The sequence below is a fragment of the Colius striatus genome, unplaced genomic scaffold (genome assembly GCF_028858725.1).
Source record: "Colius striatus isolate bColStr4 unplaced genomic scaffold, bColStr4.1.hap1 scaffold_54, whole genome shotgun sequence".
Lineage (NCBI taxonomy): Eukaryota > Metazoa > Chordata > Aves > Coliiformes > Coliidae > Colius > Colius striatus.
This window is the reverse complement of record NW_026908530.1, coordinates 587,996-607,994: the sequence shown is the minus strand read 5'-3', so window position 1 is coordinate 607,994 and position 19,999 is coordinate 587,996. Positions and strand designations below refer to the sequence as shown.

At 45.1% G+C, this 19,999-nt stretch overlaps 1 long non-coding RNA gene across 1 annotated transcript; it reads left to right on the top strand.

Annotated features, from left to right (window-relative positions):
- The first annotated feature begins 12,515 nt into the window (after positions 1 to 12,515).
- Positions 12,516 to 19,272, top strand: LOC133629511 (uncharacterized). The gene is made up of 2 exons (XR_009821056.1): positions 12,516 to 12,621; positions 17,468 to 19,272. It is a non-coding gene; the product is annotated as an uncharacterized LOC133629511 (long non-coding RNA).
- Positions 19,273 to 19,999: the final 727 nt, after the last annotated feature.

Genomic DNA, 19,999 nt, shown 5'->3' with positions numbered 1-19,999 from the left:
GACACCGTGCTGGCTGATAGAGTGCATGGGGACCTACTTACTACTGTAGCTGGGGTCTGCCTTCCTGCTTTCTTGTAGCTCCCATTCTCAGCGGTATACCTTAACATACACATGTATTTTTTCAATGGGTGCTGAGGATAAAAACTGTGGTATTGAAGATAGCTCCCACAGCAAGCAGCTGCAAATGTGATACCGTGCTGGCTGATAGACTGCATAGGGACCTACTTACTACTGTTGCTGAGTCTGCCTTCCTGCTTTCTTGTAGCTCCCATACTCAGTGGTATACCTTAACAGACACATGTATTTTTTCAATGGGAACAGAACAGAAAAAGTGTGGTATTGAAGATAGCTCCCACAGGAAAGCAGCTGCAAATGTGACACCGTGCTGGCTGATAGACTGCATGGGGACCTACTTACTACTGTAGCTGGGGTCTGCCTTCCTGCTTTCTTTTAGCTCCCATTCTCCTTGGTATACCTTAATAGACACATGTATTTTTTAAATGGGAGCTGAGGAGAAAAAGTGTGGTATTGAAGATAACTCCCACACGAAAGCAGCTGCAAATGTGACACCGTGCTGGCTGATAGACTGCATGGGGACCTACTTACTACTGTAGCTGGGGTCTGCCTTCCTGCTTTCTTGTAGCTCCCATACTCAGTGGCATAACTTAACATACACATGTATTTTTTCAATGGGAGCTTAGGATAAAAACTGTGGTATTGAAGATAGCTCCCACAGGAAAGCAGCTGCAAATGTGACACCGTGCTGGCTGATAGACTGCATGGGGACCTACTTACTACTGTAGCTGGGGTCTGCCTTCCTGCTTTCTTGTAGCTCCCATACTCAGTGGTATAAATTAACAGACAAAATGTATTTTTTTCAATGGGAGCTGAGGAAAAAAAGTGGTATTGAAGATAGCTCACACAGGAAAGAAGCTGCAAATGTGACACTGTGCTGGCTCATAGACTGCATGGGGACCTACTTACTACTGTAGCTGGGGTCTGCCTTCCTGCTTTCTTGTAGCTCCCATGTTCAGTGCCATAACTTAACTGACACTTGTATTTTTTCAATGGGTGCAGAACAGTAAAAGTGTGGTATTGAAGATAGCTCCCACAGGAAAGCAGCTGCAAATGTGACACCGCGCTGGCTGATAGACTGCCTGGGGACCTACTTACTACTGTAGCTGAGGACTGCCTTCCTGCTTTCTTGTAGCTCCCATACTCAGTGGCATAACTTAACATACACATGTATTTTTTCAATGGGAGCTGAGGTTAAAAACTGTGGTATTGAAGATAGCTCCCACAGGAAAGCAGCTGCAAATGTGAGACCGTGCTGGCTGATAGACTGCATGGGGACCTACTGACTACTGTAGCTGGGGTCTGCCTTCCTGCTTTCTTGTAGCTCCCATACTCAGCGGTATAACTTTACAGAAAAAATGTATTTTATTCAATGGGAGCTGAACAGAAAAATGTGATATTGAAGATACCTCCCACAGGAAATCAGATGCAAATGTGACACCGTGCTGGCTGATAGAATTCATGGGGACCTACTTACTACTGTAGCTGGGATCTGCCTTCCTGCTTTCTTGTAGCTCCCATACTCAGTGGTATACCTTAACAGACACGTATTTTTTTCAATGGCAGCTGAGGTGAAAAAGTGTGGTATTAAAGATAGCTCCCACAGGAAAGCAGCTGCAAATGTGACACCGTGCTGGCTGATAGACTGCATGGGGACCTACTTACTACAGTAGCTGGGATCTGCCTTCCTGCTTTCTTGTAGCTCCCATATTCAGTGGCATAACGTAACAGACAGATGTATGTTTTCAATGAGTGCTCAGGAGAAAAAGTGTGGTATTGAACATAGCTCCCACAGAAAAGCAGCTGCAAATGTGACACCGTGCTGGCTGATAGACTGCATGGGGACCTACTTACTACTGTAGCTGGGGTCTGCCTTCCTGCTTTCTTGTAGCTCCCATTCTCATTGGTATACCTTATTACACACATGTATTTTTTCAATGGGAGTTGAGTAGAAAAAGTGTGGTATTGAAGATAGCTCCCATAGCAAAGCAGCTGCAAATGTGACACCGTGCTGGCTGATAGACTGCATTGGGACCTTCTTAGTAATGTAGCTGGGGTGTGCCTTCCTGCTTTCTTGTAGCTCCCATACTCAGTGTTATACCTTAACAGACACATGTATTTTTTCAAAGGGAGCTTAACAGAAAAAGTGTGTTAATGAAGATAGGTCCCAAGGGAAAGGAGCTGCAAATGTGACACCGTGCTGTTTGTTAGACTTCATGGGGACCTACTTACTACTGTAGCTAGGGTCTGCCTTCCTGCTTTCTTGTAGCTACCATACTCTGTGGTATACCTTAACAGACACATGTATTTTTTCAATGGGCGCTGAGGAGAAAAACTGTGGTATTGAAGATAGCTCCCATAGCAAAGCAGCTGCAAATGTGACACCGTGCTGGCTGACAGACTGCATGGAGATCTACTTACTACTGTAGCTGGGGTCTGCCTTCCTGTTTTCTTGTAGCTCCCATACTCAGTGGTATACCTTAACAGACACATGTATTTTTTCAATGGCCGCTAAGGAGAAAAACTGTGGTATTGAAGATAGCTCCCACAGGAAAGCAGGTGCAAATGTGACACGGTGCTGGCTGATAGACTGCATGGGGACCTACTTACTACTGCAGCTGGGGTCTGCCTTTCTGCTTTCTTGTAGCTCCCGTATTCAGTGGTGTACCTTAACAGACACATGTATTTTTTCAATCGGAGAAGAACAGAAAAAGTGTGGTATTGAAGATAGCTCCCACAGGAAAGCAGCTGCAAATGTGACACTGTGCTGGCTGATAGACTGCATGGGGACCTACTTACTACTGTAGCTGGGGTCTACCTTCCTGCTTTCTTGTAGCTCCCATATTCAGTGGTATAACGTAACATAGAAATGTATTTTTTTCAATGGGAGCTGAGGAGAAAAAGTGGTATTGAAGATAGCTGCCCCAGGAAAGCAGCTGCAAATGTGACACTGTGCTGGCTGCTAGACTGCATGGGGACCGACTTACTACTGTAGCTGGGGTCTGACTTCCTGCTTTCTTGTAGCTCCCATATTCAGTGGCATAACTTAACAAACACATGTATTATTTCAATGAGTGGTCAGGAGAAAAAGTGTGGTATTTAAGATAGCTCCCACAGGAAAGCAGCTGCAAATGTGACACCGTGCTGGCTGATAGACTGCATGGGGACCTACTCACTACTGTAGCTGGGGTCTGCCTTCCTGCTTTCTTGTAGCTCCCATTCTCATTGTTATACCTTAACAGACACATGTATTTTTTCAATGGGAGCTGAGGAGAAAAAGTGTGGTATTGAAGATAGCTCCAACAGGAAAGGAACTGCAAATGTGACACCGTGCTGGCTGATAGACTGCATGGGGACCTACTTACTACTGTAGCTGGTTTCTACCTTCCTGCTTTCTTGTAGCTACCATACTCAGTGGTATAAATTAAAAGACAAAATGTATTTTTTTCAATGGGAACAGAACAGAAAAAGTGTGGTATTGAAGATACCTCCCACAGGAAAGCAGCTGCAAATGTGACACCATGCTGGCTGATAGACTGCATGGGGACCTACTTACTACTGTAGCTGGGGTCTGCCTTCCTGCTTTCTTCTAGCTCCCATACTCACTGGTATACCTTAATAGACACATGTATTTTTTCAATGGAAGCTGAGGATAAAAAGTGTGGTATTGAAGAGAGCTCCCACAGGAAATCAGATGCAAATGTGACACCGTGCTGGCTGATAGAATGCATGGGGACCTACTTACTACTGTACCTGGGATCTGCCTTCCTGCTTTCTTGTAGCTCCCATACTCAGTGGTATACCTTAAGAGACATGTATTTTTTTCAATGGGAGCTGAACAGAAAAAGTTTGGTATTGAAGATAGTTCCCACAGGAAAGGGGCTGCAAATGTGACACCGTGCTGGCTGATAGACTGCATGGGGACCTACTTACTACTGTAGTTCGGGTCTGCCTTCCTGCTTTCTTGTAGCTCCCATACTCAGTGGCATAACTTAACATACACATGTATTTTTTCAATGGGAGCTGAGGATAAAAACTGTGGTTTTGAAGATAGTTCCCACAGGAAAGGAGCTGCAAATGTGACACCGTGCTGGCTGATAGACTGCATGTGGACCTACTTACTACTGTAGCTGGGTTCTGCCTTCCTGCTTTCTTTTAGCTCCCATTCTCCTTGGTGTACCTTAATAGACACATGTATTTTTTGAATGGGAGCTGAGGAGAAAAAGTGTGGTATTGAAGATAACTCCCACACGAAAGCAGCTGCAAACGTGACACCGTGCTGGCTGATAGACTGCACGGAGACCTACTTTCTACTGTAGCTGGGGTCTACCGTCCTGTTTTCTTGTAGGTCCCATTCTCATTGGTATACCTTAATTGACACGTGTATTTTTTCAAAGGGAGCTGAGGAGAAAAAGTGTGGTATTGAAGATAGCTCCCACAGGAAAGCAGCTGCAAATGTGACACCGTGCTGGCTGATAGACTGCAGTGGGACCTACTTACTAATGTAGCTGGGGTGTGCCTTCCTGCTTTCTTGTAGCTCCCATACTCAGTGGTATACCTTAACAAACACATGTATTTTTTCAAAGGGAGCTTAACAGAAAAAGTGTGTTAATGAAGATAGGTCCCAAGGGAAAGGAGCTGCAAATGTGACACCGTGCTGTTTGTTAGACTTCATGGGGACCTACTTACTACTGTAGCTAGGGTCTGCCTTCCTGCTTTCTTGTAGCTACCATACACTGTGGTATAAGTTAACAGAAACAATGTATTTTTTCAATGACAGGTGAGGAGAGAAAGTGTGGTATTGAAGATAGCTCCCACAGGAAAGCAGCTGCAAATGTGACACCGTGCTGGCTGACAGACTGCATGGGGACCTACTTACTACTGTAGCTGGGGTCTGCCTTCCTGTTTTCTTGTAGCTCCCATACTCAGTGGTATACCTTAACAGACACATGTATTTTTTCAATGGGAGCTGAGGAGAAAAACTGTGGTATTGAAGATAGCTCCCACAGGAAAGCAGGTGCAAATGTGACACGGTGCTGGCTGATAGACTGCATGGGGACCTACTTACTACTGTAGCTGGGGTCTGCCTTCCTGCTTTCTTGTAGCTCCCATACTCAGTGGCATAACTTAACAGACACATGTATTTTTTCAAAGGCAACTGAGGAGAAAAAGTGTGGTATTGAAGATAGCTCCCACAGGAAAGGAGCTGCAAATGTGACACCGTGCTGGCTGATAGACTGCATGGAGACCTACTTACTACTGTAGCTGGGGTCTGCCTTCCTGCTTTCTTGTAGCACCCTACTCAGCAGTATAACTTAACAGACAAAATGTATTTTATTCAATGGGAGCTGAACAGAAAAAGTGTGGTATTAAAGATAGCCCCCACAGGAAAGCAGCTGCAAATGTGACACTGTTTTGGCTGATAGACTGCATGAGGACCTACTTACTACTGTAGCTGGGGTCTGCCTTCCTGCTTTCTTGTAGCTCCCATACTCAGTGGCATAACTTAACAGACACATGTATTTTTTCAATGGGAGCTAAACAGAAAAAGTGTGGCATTGAAGATAGCTCCCACAGGAATGCAACTGCAAATGTGACACCGTGCTGTCTGATAGACTGCATGGAGACCTACTTACTACTGTAGCTGGGGTCTGCCTTCCTGCTTTCTTGTAGCTCCCTACTCAGCGGTATATCTTAACAGACAAAATGTATTTTTTTCAATGGGAGCTGAGGAGAAAAAGTGTGGTATTGAAGATAGCTCCCACAGGAAAGCAACTGCAAATGTGACACAGTACTGGCTGATAGACTGCATGGGGACCTACTTACTACTGTAGCTGGGATCTGCCTTCCTGCTTTCTTGTAGCTCCCATACTCAGTGGTATACCTTAACAGACACGTATTTTTTTCAATGGGAGCTGAGGTGAAAAAGTGTGGTATTAAAGATAGCTCCCACAGGAAAGCAGCTGCAAATGTGACACCGTGCTGGCTGATAGACTGCACAGAGACCTACTTTCTACTGTAGCTGGGGTCTACCGTCCTGCTTTCTTGTAGGTCCCATTCTCATTGGTATACCTTAATAGACACATGTATTTTTTCAGTGGGAGCTGAGGAGAAAAAGTGTGGTATTGAAGATAGCTCCCACAGGAAAGCAGCTGCAAATATGAGACCGTGCTGGCTGATAGACTGCATGGGGACCTACTTACTACTGTAGCTGGTTTCTACCTTCCTGCTTTCTTGTAGCTACCATACTCAGTGGTATAAATTAAAAGACAAAATGTATTTTTTTCAATGGGAACAGAACAGAAAAAGTGTGGTATTGAAGATACCTCCCACAGGAAAGCAGCTGCAAATGTGACACCATGCTGGCTGATAGACTGCATGGGGACCTACTTACTACTGTAGCTGGGGTCTGCCTTCCTGCTTTCTTCTAGCTCCCATACTCACTGGTATACCTTAATAGACACATGTATTTTTTCAATGGAAACTGAGGATAAAAAGTGTGGTATTGAAGAGAGCTCCCACAGGAAATCAGATGCAAATGTGACACCGTGCTGGCTGATAGAATGCATGGGGACCTACTTACTACTGTACCTGGGATCTGCCTTCCTGCTTTCTTGTAGCTCCCATACTCAGTGGTATACCTTAGGAGACATGTATTTTTTTCAATGGGAGCTGAACAGAAAAAGTTTGGTATTGAAGATAGTTAACACAGGAAAGGGCCTGCAAATGTGACACCGTGCTGGCTGATAGACTGCATGGGGACCTACTTACTACTGTAGTTCGGGTCTGCCTTCCTGCTTTCTTGTAGCTGCCATATTCAGTGGCATAACTTAACCGACAGATGTATTTTTTCAGTGAGTGCTCAGGAGAAAAAGTGTGGTATTGAAGATAGCTCCCACAGGAAAGCAGCTGCAAATGTGACACCTTGCTGGCTGATAGACTGCATGGGGACCTACTTACTACTGTAGCTGGGGTCTGCCTTCCTGCTTTCTTGTAGCTCCCATACTCAGCGTTATAATTTAACAGAAAAAATGTATTTTATTCAATGGGAGCTGAGGTGAAAAAGTGTGGTACTGAAGATACCTCCCACAGGAAAGCAGCTGCAAATGTGACACCGTGCTGGCTGATAGACTGCATGGAGACCTACTTACTAGGTCTCCATGCAGTCTATCAGCCAGCACGGTGTCACATTTGCAGCTCCTTTCCTGTGGGAGCTATCTTCAATAGCACACTTTTTCTCCTCAGCTCCCAGTGAGAAAATACATGTGTCTGTTAAGGTATACCACTGAATATGGGAGCTACAAGAAAGCAGGAAGGCAGACCCCAGCTACAGTAGTAAGTAGGTCCCCATGAAGTCTATCAGCCAGCACGGTGTCACATTTGCAGCTCCTTTCCTGTGGGAGCTATCTTCAATACCACAGTTTTTCTGTTCAGCTCCCATTGAATGAAATACATTTTGTCTGTTAAATTGTACCGCTGAGTATGGGAGCTACAAGAAAGCAGGAAGGCAGACCCCAGCTACAGTAGTAAGTAGGTCCCCATGCATTCTATCAGCCAGCACGGTGTCACATTTGCAGCTGCTTTCCTGTGGGAGCTATCTTCAATACCACACTTTTTCTGTTCAGCTCCCATTGAAAAAATACATGTGTCTGTTAAGTTATGCCACTGAGTATGGGAGCTACAAGAAAGCAGGAAGGCAGATCCCAGCTACAGTATTAAGTAGGTCCGCATGCAGTCTATCAGCCAGCACGGTGTCACATTTGCAGCTGCTTTCCTGTGGGAGCTATCTTCAATACCACACTTTTTCTGTTCAGCTGCCATTGAAAAAATACGTGTGTTTTTTAAGGTATAGCACTGAGTATGGGAGCTACAAGAAAGCAGGAAGGCAGACCCCAGCTACAGTAGTCAGTAGGTCCCCATGCAGTCTATCAGCCAGCACGGTGTCACATTTGCAGTTGCTTTCCTGTGAGAGCTATCTTCAATACCACAGTTTTTATCCTCAGCTCCCTTTCACAAAATACATGTGTATGTTAAGTTATGCCACTCAGTATGGCAGCTACAAGAAAGCAGGAAGGCAGACCCCAGCTACAGTAGCAAGTAGGTCCCCATGCAGTCTATCAGCCAGCACGGTGTCACATTTGTAGCTGCTTTCCTGTGGGAGCTATCTTCAATACCACACTTTTTCTGTTCAGCTCCCATTGAATGAAATACATTTTGTCTGTTAAGGTATACCACTGAATATGGGAGCTACAAGAAAGCAGGAAGGCAGACCCCAGCTACAGTAGTAAGTAGGTCCCCATGCAGTCTATCAGCCAGCACGGTGTCACATTTGCAGCTGCTGTCCTGTGGGAGCTATCTTCAATACCACACTTTTTCTGTTCAGCTCCCATTGAAAAAAATACATTGTGTCTATTAAGTTATACCGCTGAGTATAGGAGCTACAAGAAAGCAGGAAGGCAGACCCCAGCTACAGTAGTAAGTAGGTCCCAATGCAGTGTATCAGCCAGCACCTTGTCACATTTGCAGCTCCTTTCCTGTGGGAGCTATCTTCAATACCACACTTTTTCTGTTCAGCCCCCATTGAAAAAATACATGTGTCTGTTAAGTTATGCCACTGAGTATGAGAGCTACAAGAAAGCAGGAAGGCAGACCCCAGCTACAGTAGTAAGTAGGTCTCCATGCAGTCTATCAGCGAGGACGGTGTCACATTAGCAGCTGCTTTCCTGTGGGAGCTATCTTCAATACAACACTTTTTCTGTTCTGCTCCCATTCAAAAAATACATGTGTCTGTTAAGGTATACCACTGAGAATTGGACCTACAAGAAAGCAGGATGGCAGACACCAGCTATAGTAGTACGTAGGTCTCCATGTAGTCTATCAGCCAGCACGGTGTCACATTTGCAGCTGCTTTCCTATGGGAGCTATCTTCAATACCACAGTTTTTATCCTCAGCTCCCATTGAAAAAATACATGTGTATGTTAAGTTATGCCACTGAGTATGGGAGCTACAAGAAAGCAGGAAGGCAGACCCTGCCGCAAAGTTTTCGGCTCTTGGCCTGAAAAACCCAGACTTGAAGCCTGAAACCCAGGCACGAAGGCCTGAAACCCAGGCACGAAGCCTGAATCCCAGGCACGAAGGCCTGAAACCCAGGCACGAAGCCTGAAACACAGGCACGAAACCTGAAAACCCAGGCACGAAGCCTGTAACCCAGGCACGAAGGCCGGAAACCCAGGCACAAAAGCCTGAAAAACCCAGGCACAAAGGCCTGGAAAACCCAGGCACGAAGCCTACTTCACGCGGCGATCAACCCAGGGTCCGATTCTCAGCTGGGTGGGAAGAAATCAGTCCTACTCAATGTGAGTGATAGCAGAAATCTTCTTCTTCATTGATAGCAGGCTCTAACTTATATACACAGCAGCTTCAAAGCTAGCTCAGCAACAGCAGCTAATAGATTACATTCTAATGCTCATCCTACTTCCGGTTTCTGCGATAAGCAAGCTCCCTCACATTTTCCCATCTTGTTTTTCCCCCGTAGTTGTTTTCCACCTTGGGCTGTTACCTCGTTAGCTGAAAACAGCCCGACCTTGAAGGAAGAGAAAGCGACCTGCTGCCTACATGACAGAAACTGTTTAACCATGGCTCTAACTCTGGTCTTGATTGTGCATTAAATTCATATAACTAGAACTCAGATTGCCTTGGCCCATCGGGCCTAACATTATACCCTGGGATCCATGTCCATTCTCCCTTAACCACTCCTCGACAAGACCCCAGCTACAGTAGTAAGTAGGTCCCCATGTAGTCTATCAGCCAGCACGGTGTCACATTTGCAGCTGCTTTCCTGTGGGAGCTATCTTCAATACCACAATTTTTATCCTCAGCTCCCATTGAAAAAAATACATTTTGTCTGTTAAGTTATGCCACTGAGTATGGGAGCTACAAGAAAGCAGGAAGGCAGACCCCAGCTACTGTAGTAAGTAGGTCCCCATGCAGTGTATCAGCCAGCACCTTGTCACTTTTGCGGCTGCTTTCCTGTGCGAGCTATCTTCAAAACCACACTTTTTCTGTTCAGCTCCCATTGAAAAAATACATGTGTCTGTTAAGGTATACCACTGAGTATGGGAGCTACAAGAAAGCAGGAAGGCAGACCCCAGCTACAGTAGTAAGTAGGTCCCCATGCATTCTATCAGCCAGCACGGTGTCACATTTGCAGCTGCTTTCCCGTGGGAGCTATTTTCAATACCACACTTTTTCTGTTCAGCTCCCATTGAAAAAATAAATGTGTCTGTTAAGTTATGCCACTGAGCATGGGAGGTACAAGAAAGCAGGAAGGCAGACCCCAGCTACAGTAGTAAGTAGGTCCCCATGCAGTCTATCAGCCAGCACGGTGTCACATTTGCAGCTGCTTTCCTGTGGGAGCTATCTTCAATACCACACCTTTTCTCCTCAGCTCCCATTGAAAAAATACATTTTGTGTGTTAAGGTATACAACTGAATATGGGAGCTACAAGAAAGCAGGAAGGCAGACCCCAGCTACAGTAGTAAGTAGGTCCCCATGCAGTCTATCAGCCAGCACGGTGTCACATTTGCAGCTGCTTTCCTGTGGGAGCTATCTTCAATACCACACTTTTTCTGTTCTGCTCCCATTGACAAAATACATGTGTCTGTTAAGGTATACCACTGAATATGGGAGCTACAAGAAAGCAGGAAGGCAGACCCCAGCTACAGTAGTAAGTAGGTCTCCATGCATTCTATCAGCCAGCACGGTGTCACATTTGCAGCTGCTTTCCTGTGGGAGCTATCTTCAATACCACACTTTTTCTCCTCAGCTCCCATTGAAAGAAATAAATGTGTCTGTTAAGGTATACCACTGAATATGGGAGCTACAAGAAAGCAGGAAGGCAGACCCCAGCTACAGTAGTAAGTAGGTCCCCATGCAATCTATCAGCCAGCACGGTGTCACATTTGCAGCTGCTTTCCTGTGGGAGCTATCTTCAATACCACACTTTTTCTCCTCAGCTCCCATTGAAAAAATACATGTGTTTGTTCAGGTATACCACTGAGTATGGGAGCTACAAGAAAGCAGGAAGGCAGACCCCAGCTACAGTAGTGAGTAGGTCCCCATGCAGTCTATCAGCCAGCACGGTGTCACATTTGCAGCTCCTTTCCTGTGGGAGCTATCTTCCATACCACAGTTTTTCTGTTCAGCTCCCATTAAATAAAATACATTTTGTCTGTTAAATTATACTGCTGAGTATGGGAGCTACAAGAAAGCAGGAAGGCAGACCCCAGCTACAGTAGTAAGTAGGTCCCCATGCAGTCTAGCAGCCAGCACGGTGTCACACTTGCAACTGCTTTCCTGTGGGAGCTATCTTCAATACCACACTTTTTCTGTTCAGCTCCCATTGAAAAAATACATGTGTCTGTTAAATTATGCCACTGAGTATGGGAGCTACAAGAAAGGAGGAAGGTAGACCCCAGCTACAGTAGTAAGTAGGTCCCCATGAAGTCTATCAGCCAGCACGGTGTCACATTTGCAGCTGCTTTCCTGTGGGAGCTATCTTCAATACCACACTTTTTCTGTTCAGCTCCCATTGAATGAAATACATTTTGTCTGTTAAGGTATACCACTGAATATGGGAGCTACAAGAAAGCAGGAAGGCAGACACGAGCTACAGTAGTAAGTAGGTCCCCATGCATTCTATCAGCCAGCACGGTGTCACATTTGCAGCTGCTTTCCTGTGGGTGCTATCTTCAATACCACACTTTTTTTCCTCAGCTGCCATTGAAAAAATAAATGTGTCTGTTAAGGTATACCGCTGAATATGGGAGCTACAAGAAAGCAGGAAGGCAGACCCCAGGTACAGTAGTAAGTAGGTCCCCATGAAATCTATCAGCCAGCACGGTGTCACATTTGCAGCTCCTTTCCTGTGGGAGCTTGTGGGCTATGTGGAGATAAAAGTTATTTGAGCTTGTGGAATATTAGTGATTGTATATATTATAAGCCATAAAGTTAGCTTTGGCCTTTGGGCTTGTTGTGTCAGTATGAAGAAGTATTGAGGACAGTGGAATATTACAACATGCAGAAGTTGGTACAGAAGAACAGGAACTTGTGGTTACAGATAAGAACATTCTGTTTAGCAATAGGATCTTAGGACCCTGTTAAGCAAACTTTGAAACTTATCTAGTCTTGCAACATAATAATCTCTTGGCAGGGTCGTATGTTTTTTATTAGCCTATCAGGAGCTCAGCTTCTGAGATGTGTATGAGGTGATTGGTTGATTGTACCAATCAGCGTGTGACACGCTGGCTTTGGGAGTATATAAATATGCTGTTTGTGAATAATAAAACAGATACCTTGCTTGCATCAAGTTGCGTCTCCGTCTCTCAATCGCGGCAAATGGTGACCCCTACGTGATTCTTGGTGAAGAGTCCGTCGGAGACAGACAATCACCTATCTGGTGGCGTGCTGCGAGTCCCGCAGAACTGAAGGAGCTGCTGAAACGAAGCAGGAAAAGCCGGCTAATCGCCCCCGTCTGGAACGAGAGGTGAGCTGCGGGAAACTGAAAGATGGGGAATCAGACAAGTTCTCCTGAAAGAGACGTTTATGAACTAATGAAAGCTTTGTTTAAAAAGCATGGAAAAAAGACCATTTCGGGTCAGGACCTTAAATTAATCCTTAAATGGGTCCAGTTTAAGATCCCCACGGTCACTGCTTCTTCAATTTTCACCCAAGATGTTTGGGATGATGTGGGGGTAAAATTATGGGATGCAGCTACTTCTGGAAATGAGGAGGCTCAACGAATGCTCCCACGGTGGAGATTAATTTATGAGACGATAAAGGCGCAGGAGCAGAGCCAGCGAGATTTAGAGGGGGGAGTGCAGCCCTCGGCAGCTTCAGCACCACCAATTCCACAGCCCTCAGCAGTACCAGTCCCGCAGGTTCTGTCACCACCCCCGTTAGCCTGTGCTGCAGGTTATCCACCGGAGGATGATCCTTTTGATCCAGGACCCATTGACCCTGAAAAGGAGCCTGATCTGTTCCCTCCTAGCCCCCATGATGTTTGGGGAGAGATTAAGCGCCAAGCACTAAAGGAAGGGGAACTAGAAATAGCGCAAACCATAGTGGCTCCTGTAATCTATCAAGGAAGGGGGGGGGGCGGCTCAATGGGAACCATTATCTTTTTCGGTGATTAAGGAATTGCGTCGTACGGTCACTGAGCATGGGCTGTCTTCTCCTTATTTTGTAAGTCTTTTGTCTTCTGTATTTGATACATATGTCATGACCCCGCATGATTTAAAATCTCTTGTGCGATTGTTGTTAACCCCGACTCAGTATACAATGTGGGAATCTCAATGGAGGTTAGGGCTACAAACAATTTTATTGGGGTATGCGGGGCACGCTAATGCCGCTTTAGCAGCTTTAACTATGGAACATCTTACTGGGACAGGGCAACACGCAGACCCAGCCGCTCAGGCTAGAGACATCCCCCGAGACGCTTTAGAAGCGGTCCGGGAGGAAGCGAGAAGAGCCTTAATGAAAGTTCCTGATTCCCAAAAGCCTCAAAAAGTCTTCACTAATATCACTCAAGAGCCTCGAGAACCATATATGCAGTTTATAGATAGGCTGAAGCAGGCTCTGGACCGACAAATAGATAATGCTGAAGCTCGGGAGATCTTATTGTTGAAATTAGCAGTAGAAAACGCCAATGTCGATTGTAAAAAACTCTTAAAATCGCTTCCAAATCAGAACCCCACGATAATTGAGATGATTGAGGCTTGTAACAGGATTGGCACGATGGATCATAAATATGAAGCAATGGCCGCCGCTTTTGCAGCCATGAAGGGGCCTGGGGGAGGTAACGAAAGGCAAAACTGCTTTGGTTGTGGGAAACCAGGGCATATCAAAAGAGATTGTCGTGACATTGGACAAGGGAAGAGACCTCCAGCACCTAGTGTCTGCCCTAAATGTAAAAAGGGATGGCATTTTGCGAACCAATGCAAATCTAGATTTGATGTGAATGGGCGTCCCATACAGGGAAACCGACAGCTGAACGCGAATCCACGGGGCGTGCAGACACAAATTCCGCGACCAACCCCGGCGCCTCTCCGTACGCAGGGGGGAGGGCAGGAAACCGGAGGGTTTCTGACCTCTGCCCAGCAACCACAGGAAGCGCCGGCTTGGACCTGACAACCTCCCACACAGTAACTTTACTTGACTCCTCTGTTCACCTGTTGTCTACTGAAGTTACTGGCCCTTTACCACCACAGACCCAAGCATTATTGATAGGGAGGTCGTCGGCTACCCTATTGGGTCTCTTTGTATTACCCGGAGTAATTGATTCTGATAGCGAATCGGAAATTAAAATCATGGCCTGGACTCCGTTCCCACCTTGTACTGTACCCAGAGATAGTAAAATAGCGCAATTAATTTTAATCCCTAAGACAATTAGCCCCCGGTCTGATGGCCAGCCGAAACAAAGACAGGAAGCTTTTGGCTCTACAGGAGTGTCTGAGATTTTATGGGTCCAATCTATCACCCAGAAGCGCCCCATGTGCCGCTGTACTCTAGTTCGCGGGGATCACCGAGTGTTTTTGAGTGGAATTATTGATACAGGGGCTGATGTTACGGTTATTTCTCAAGCCAAGTGGCCCCCACAGTGGCCGCTGGCAAATGTTTCTCAGGCGCTGGCCGGAATAGGGGGCTATGGAACTAGTCGGCAAAGCTCTGATTTGATTCAGATTCAGGACTCAAGCGGTCAAACAGCTTCTGTTAAACCATTTGTTCTACCTGTCCCTATGGTTTTATGGGGACGTGACGTATTATCTCAGTGGGGTATGTCTATTCAAACTATTGAAAAACCTTTTTAGGTGGGGCCATTGCAGGGCGTGGAACCCTGAAATTAACGTGGAAGATTAATTCTTCTATTTGGGTCGATCAATGGCCCCTACCTATAGAAAAACTTCACGCCCTCCAAGAATTAGTTGCAGAGCAGCTCTCTGAGGGACATATTGTTCCCTCTACAAGTCCCTGGAATTCGCCAATTTTTGTTATCCGAAAACAGACTGGCAAGTGGCGCTTGCTCCATGACTTGAGAAAAATTAATGATGCTATGGAGGACATGGGAGCCCTACAGCCCGGGCTACCATCACCAACTATGATTCCTCGTGATTGGCACTTAACTGTTATTGATCTTAAAGATTGTTTTTTTAATATTCCATTGCATCCAGATGATGCCCCTAAATTTGCTTTTTCAGTCCCTAGCATCAATATGCAGGCTCCTTTGCAGAGATATCATTGGGTTGTGTTGCCACAGGGAACGAAGAACAGCCCCACAATATGTCAATGGTTTGTAGCTAAGATACTTAACCCCGTTAGGATTGCAATGCCTAAAGTGTTGATATATCATTACATGGATGACATTCTTGTGGCAGCGCAGCGCCAAGAAGTCATGGAGGAAGCCGTAGCCCTTGTCATGACTGCCGTCAAATCAGCAGACCTCTGTATTGCACCAGAGAAGGTACAGAGACTACCACCTTGGAAATATCTCGGGTGGCATATCAGAACTCAGACTATTGTTCCACAACCTTTACAGATACGTGCTAATGTAAAAAACTTGCATGACGTACAGAAGCTGTTGGGAACAATTAACTGGGTGCGGCCTTTACTTGGTATTACAAATACAGATTTGAATCCATTGTTCCAAATGCTTAGAGGAGATACAAACTTGTGTGCTCCACGAAGCCTTGACAATGCAGCTATGAATGCGTTACAAAAGGTTGCCACAGCAATTACCAGCAGACAAGCGCAGCGGTATGCACCTGAGTTGCCTTTTCAACTCATCATTCTAAACCCTGTGCAGCAGCCTCATGCGTTAATCTTCCAGTGGGATGACCAGAAACCGGACCCTTTATTGGCTATTGAGTGGGTTTTTTTACCCAATCAAGCAACAAAAACTATCTCGACACAGCATGAAATGTTTGCATCCCTTGTCATCAAGGCCCGGCAGAGACTGTTGACTCTGGCAGGGACAGATTTTACCCTTATTTGTTTGCCAGTGACAGCAGTTTATTTGCAATGGTTATTACAACAATTGGACGCTCTAGGGATAGCTTTGGCCAACTATGCAGGACAACTCACCTCGCATCCACCTTCTCATAAACTGTTACATGTCGACTTCCATCTGTTGCCGATACCAAAAAGAAGTGATCAGCCTCTACAGGCCTTTACTGTTTTTACAGATGGATCGGGAAAAACCCACAGGTCTGTCATTCTTTGGTGGAACGATAAGTCTGGACGTTGGGACTCTGACATAGAAACTGTGCAGGGCTCTCCTCAAATAACAGAGTTGTCGGCTGTGGTTCGTGCCTTTCGGAAATGGTCTATTCCTCTCAATGTAGTCACTGACTCTGCTTATGTTGCAGGAATTGTTCAACGAGCAGAAGCCTCGGTACTCCGTGATGTTTCTCATGTCGCTTTATTTATTTTGTTACAAGAACTTATCTTTCTTTTAAACTCTCGCCATCATCCTTATTTTATTATGCATGTTAGATCCCATACTTCGTTACCTGGGTTTATTGCTGAAGGAAACCGACAGGCGGATATGCTCACGTTACCTGTACAGGTGTTACCTGACCGTTTAGCACAAGCTCGACTTAGCCATTCTTTTTTTCACCAAAATGCCGGAGGCCTAAAACGACAGTTTAACCTTACGCCTCAGCAGGCTAATAGTATTATTGCCACTTGTCCCGACTGTCAAAGACACTCTTTTCCTTCGATAGCAGGAGGGGTTAATCCCAGGGGTTTGCAAAGCCTTCAATTATGGCAAACAGATGTTACCCATTTTGCTGAATTTGGGCGTTTGAAGTATATTCACTGTTCGATTGATACATTTTCTGGAATGCTGTTTGCTTCTTGTCATGCCGGAGAAAAGGTACGAGATGTTCGCAAACATCTAATGTGTGCTTTTGCCACCCTGGGAGTGCCCTCCCGGATAAAAACAGACAATGGTCCCGCATATATTTCTAAATCCCTAACTGACTTTTTTGTATCTTGGGGAATTTCACATACCACCGGCATTCCTCACTCCCCAACGGGTCAAGCTCTGATAGAGCGTTCCCATCAGACCCTCAAGCGGCTATTACAAAAACAAAAAGGGGGAGTAGGAACTGACACACCAGGAGAGAGATTACAGAAAGCCTTATATGTTTTTAATTTTTTGAATTGTTCTTTGTTAGATAATAATCCTCCGGTAGTTCGACATTTTTGTACAAACAAATTCTTTGAGCCCAGGGTGAAGCCGCCCGTTTTGGTTTGAGATCCAGAATCAGGTAAGATAATGGGACCCTATCCCCTCATTACATGGGGCAGAGGTTATGCTTGTGTCTCCACAGAAAGAGGTCCTCGTTGGATTCCAGCAAAAAGGGTGAGACCCTTTAGAGAGACATTACAGCAGCGGTCAGCGGAAGACACCTTGGAATCGGTGAGCGAAGATGAGAACACCGCTCCTGAATGACATCAATTTTGAAAATCAATAAGCAGGAACTTTAGTATCCCCATTGAAGACTGTGTAACTGTTGGATCTTTAGTTAAAGACATGGGCAAAGGAATAGTTGCAATTATTATGAGCATGGCCGTGAGCATAACGGCAAGATTTGATTTGCACCATGTCGACCCTCGTGCTAATGTATGGCTCACATGGGCCAATCGCACCGGGACTACAGACTTTTGTCTGTCCCTGGCACAAGTTGGTGATCCGTTTAGAACATGTTTAATTGGTTATCCATATGTAAACCTGGATGATTTTTTAGGTTATGTGAATAACTCTGATTTGTCGAATAACCTTAATAGCACATATTGGCAATGGCGAACAGATAATAGTCGAGGAGAGTGTATAAAGAGTAGCTACTGGCCCGTAGAACAAGGAGCTATGTTTCAGCAAGGATTAATCCAGATGCTCAATATCTCCAACCCATTACCATTTCAAGAGCTAGAGCTCTGGGGCTCCTTCCCTCCACAAGGGGAATGGCAGAATATTTCAAATCGCGCGAACTGTTCCGGGATGAGCCCCACAATTTTACCTGTTAATGGGACTGGAGTAGTTTATTTTGGTGATGGATGGAAAAGGTTTTTAGCCCAAAATGGTGATAAAAAAACATTAAACTTATTAATGTATTATCAGAACGTAACAGGCCGCAGGTAATTGGAGGAACATGAAAAAATTAGCATGTTGGGCGGTTAAAGAGTTTAATACAACCTCTGACATCTTGTCAGGACTAGCCCAAGATGTAGATAGCTTGCGACATGCCGTATTACAAAATCGTGCCGCTATAGATTTTCTTTTGTTAGCCCATGGACATGGATGTCAGGAATTTGAAGGGATGTGTTGTATGAATCTGTCCGATCATTCTGTGAGTATTCATAAGCAAATTGCAGAGCTGCGAGAAAGGATTCACAATGTACAAGAAGGAGTGGATGGATTTGATGGATGGTTGGCATCTTGGGGAATTACGGGTTGGCTGAAAGACTTACTTAAACAAGGAGTTTTGATTCTTTTAGTAGTTTGTATATTATTGGTAATGATTCCATGTATTTTGCAGTGTTTACAAAAATCTTTAGCTGCCTCTGTCAATAAGATTCTTTTTGTACAACAGCAAGACCTGACGAAAGCTCCCATTACAGAAGAGCTAGTGAAACGAAATGTCCTTGAACTAGTCGGACGCAAACCTTGGGAAGCAGATGATGCTTAAAAACAAAAAGGGGGAGATGTGGGCTATGTGGAGATAAAAGTTATTTGAGCTTGTGGAATATTAGTGATTGTATATATTGTAAGACATAAAGTTAGCTTTGGCCTTTGGGCTTGTTGTGTCAGTATGAAGAAGTATTGAGGACAGTGGAAAATTACAACATGCAGAAGTTGATACAGAAGAACAGGAACTTGTGGTTACAGATAAGAACATTCTGTTTAGCAATAGGATCTTAGGACCCTGTTAAGCAAACTTTGAAACTTATCTAGTCTTGCAACATAATAATCTCTTGGCAGGGTCGTATGTTTTTTATTAGCCTATCAGGAGCTCAGCTTCTGAGATGTGTATGAGATGATTGGTTGATTGTACCAATCAGCGTGTGACACGCTGGCTTTGGGAGTATATAAATATGCTGTTTGTGAATAATAAAACAGACACCTTGCTTGCATCAAGTTGCGTCTCCGTCTCTCAATAGCGACAGGAGTTATCTTCAAAACCACAGTTTTTCTGTTCAGATCCCATTGAATAAAATACATTTTATCTGTTAACGTATACCACTGAATATGGGAGCTACAAGAAAGCAGGAAGGCAGACCCCAGCTACAGTATTAAGTAGGTCCCCATGCAGTGTAACAGCCAGCACCTTGTCACATTTGCAGCTGCTTTCCTGTGGGAGCTATCTTCAATACCACACTTTTTATCCCGAGCTGCCTTTGACAAAATACATGTGGATGTTAAGTTATGCCACTCAGTATGGGAGCTACAAGAAAGCAGGAAGACAGATCCCAGCTACAGTAGCAAGTAGGTCCCCATGCAGTCTATCAGCCAGCACGGTGTCACATTTGCAGCTGCTTTCCTGTGGGAGCTACCTTCAATACCACACTTTTTCTGTTCAGCTCCCATTGAATGAAATACATTTTGTCTGTTAAGGTATACCACTGAATATGGGAGCTACAAGAAAGCAGGAAGGCAGACCCCAGCTACAGTAGTAAGTAGGTCCCCATGTAGTCTATCAGCCAGCACGGTGTCACATTTGCAGCTGCTTTCCTGTGGGAGCTATCTTCAATACCACACTTTTTCTGTTCAGCTCCCATTGAATGAAATATATTTTGTCTGTTAAATTATACCATTGAGTATGGGAGGTACAAGAGAGCAGGAAGGCAGACACCAGCTACAGTAG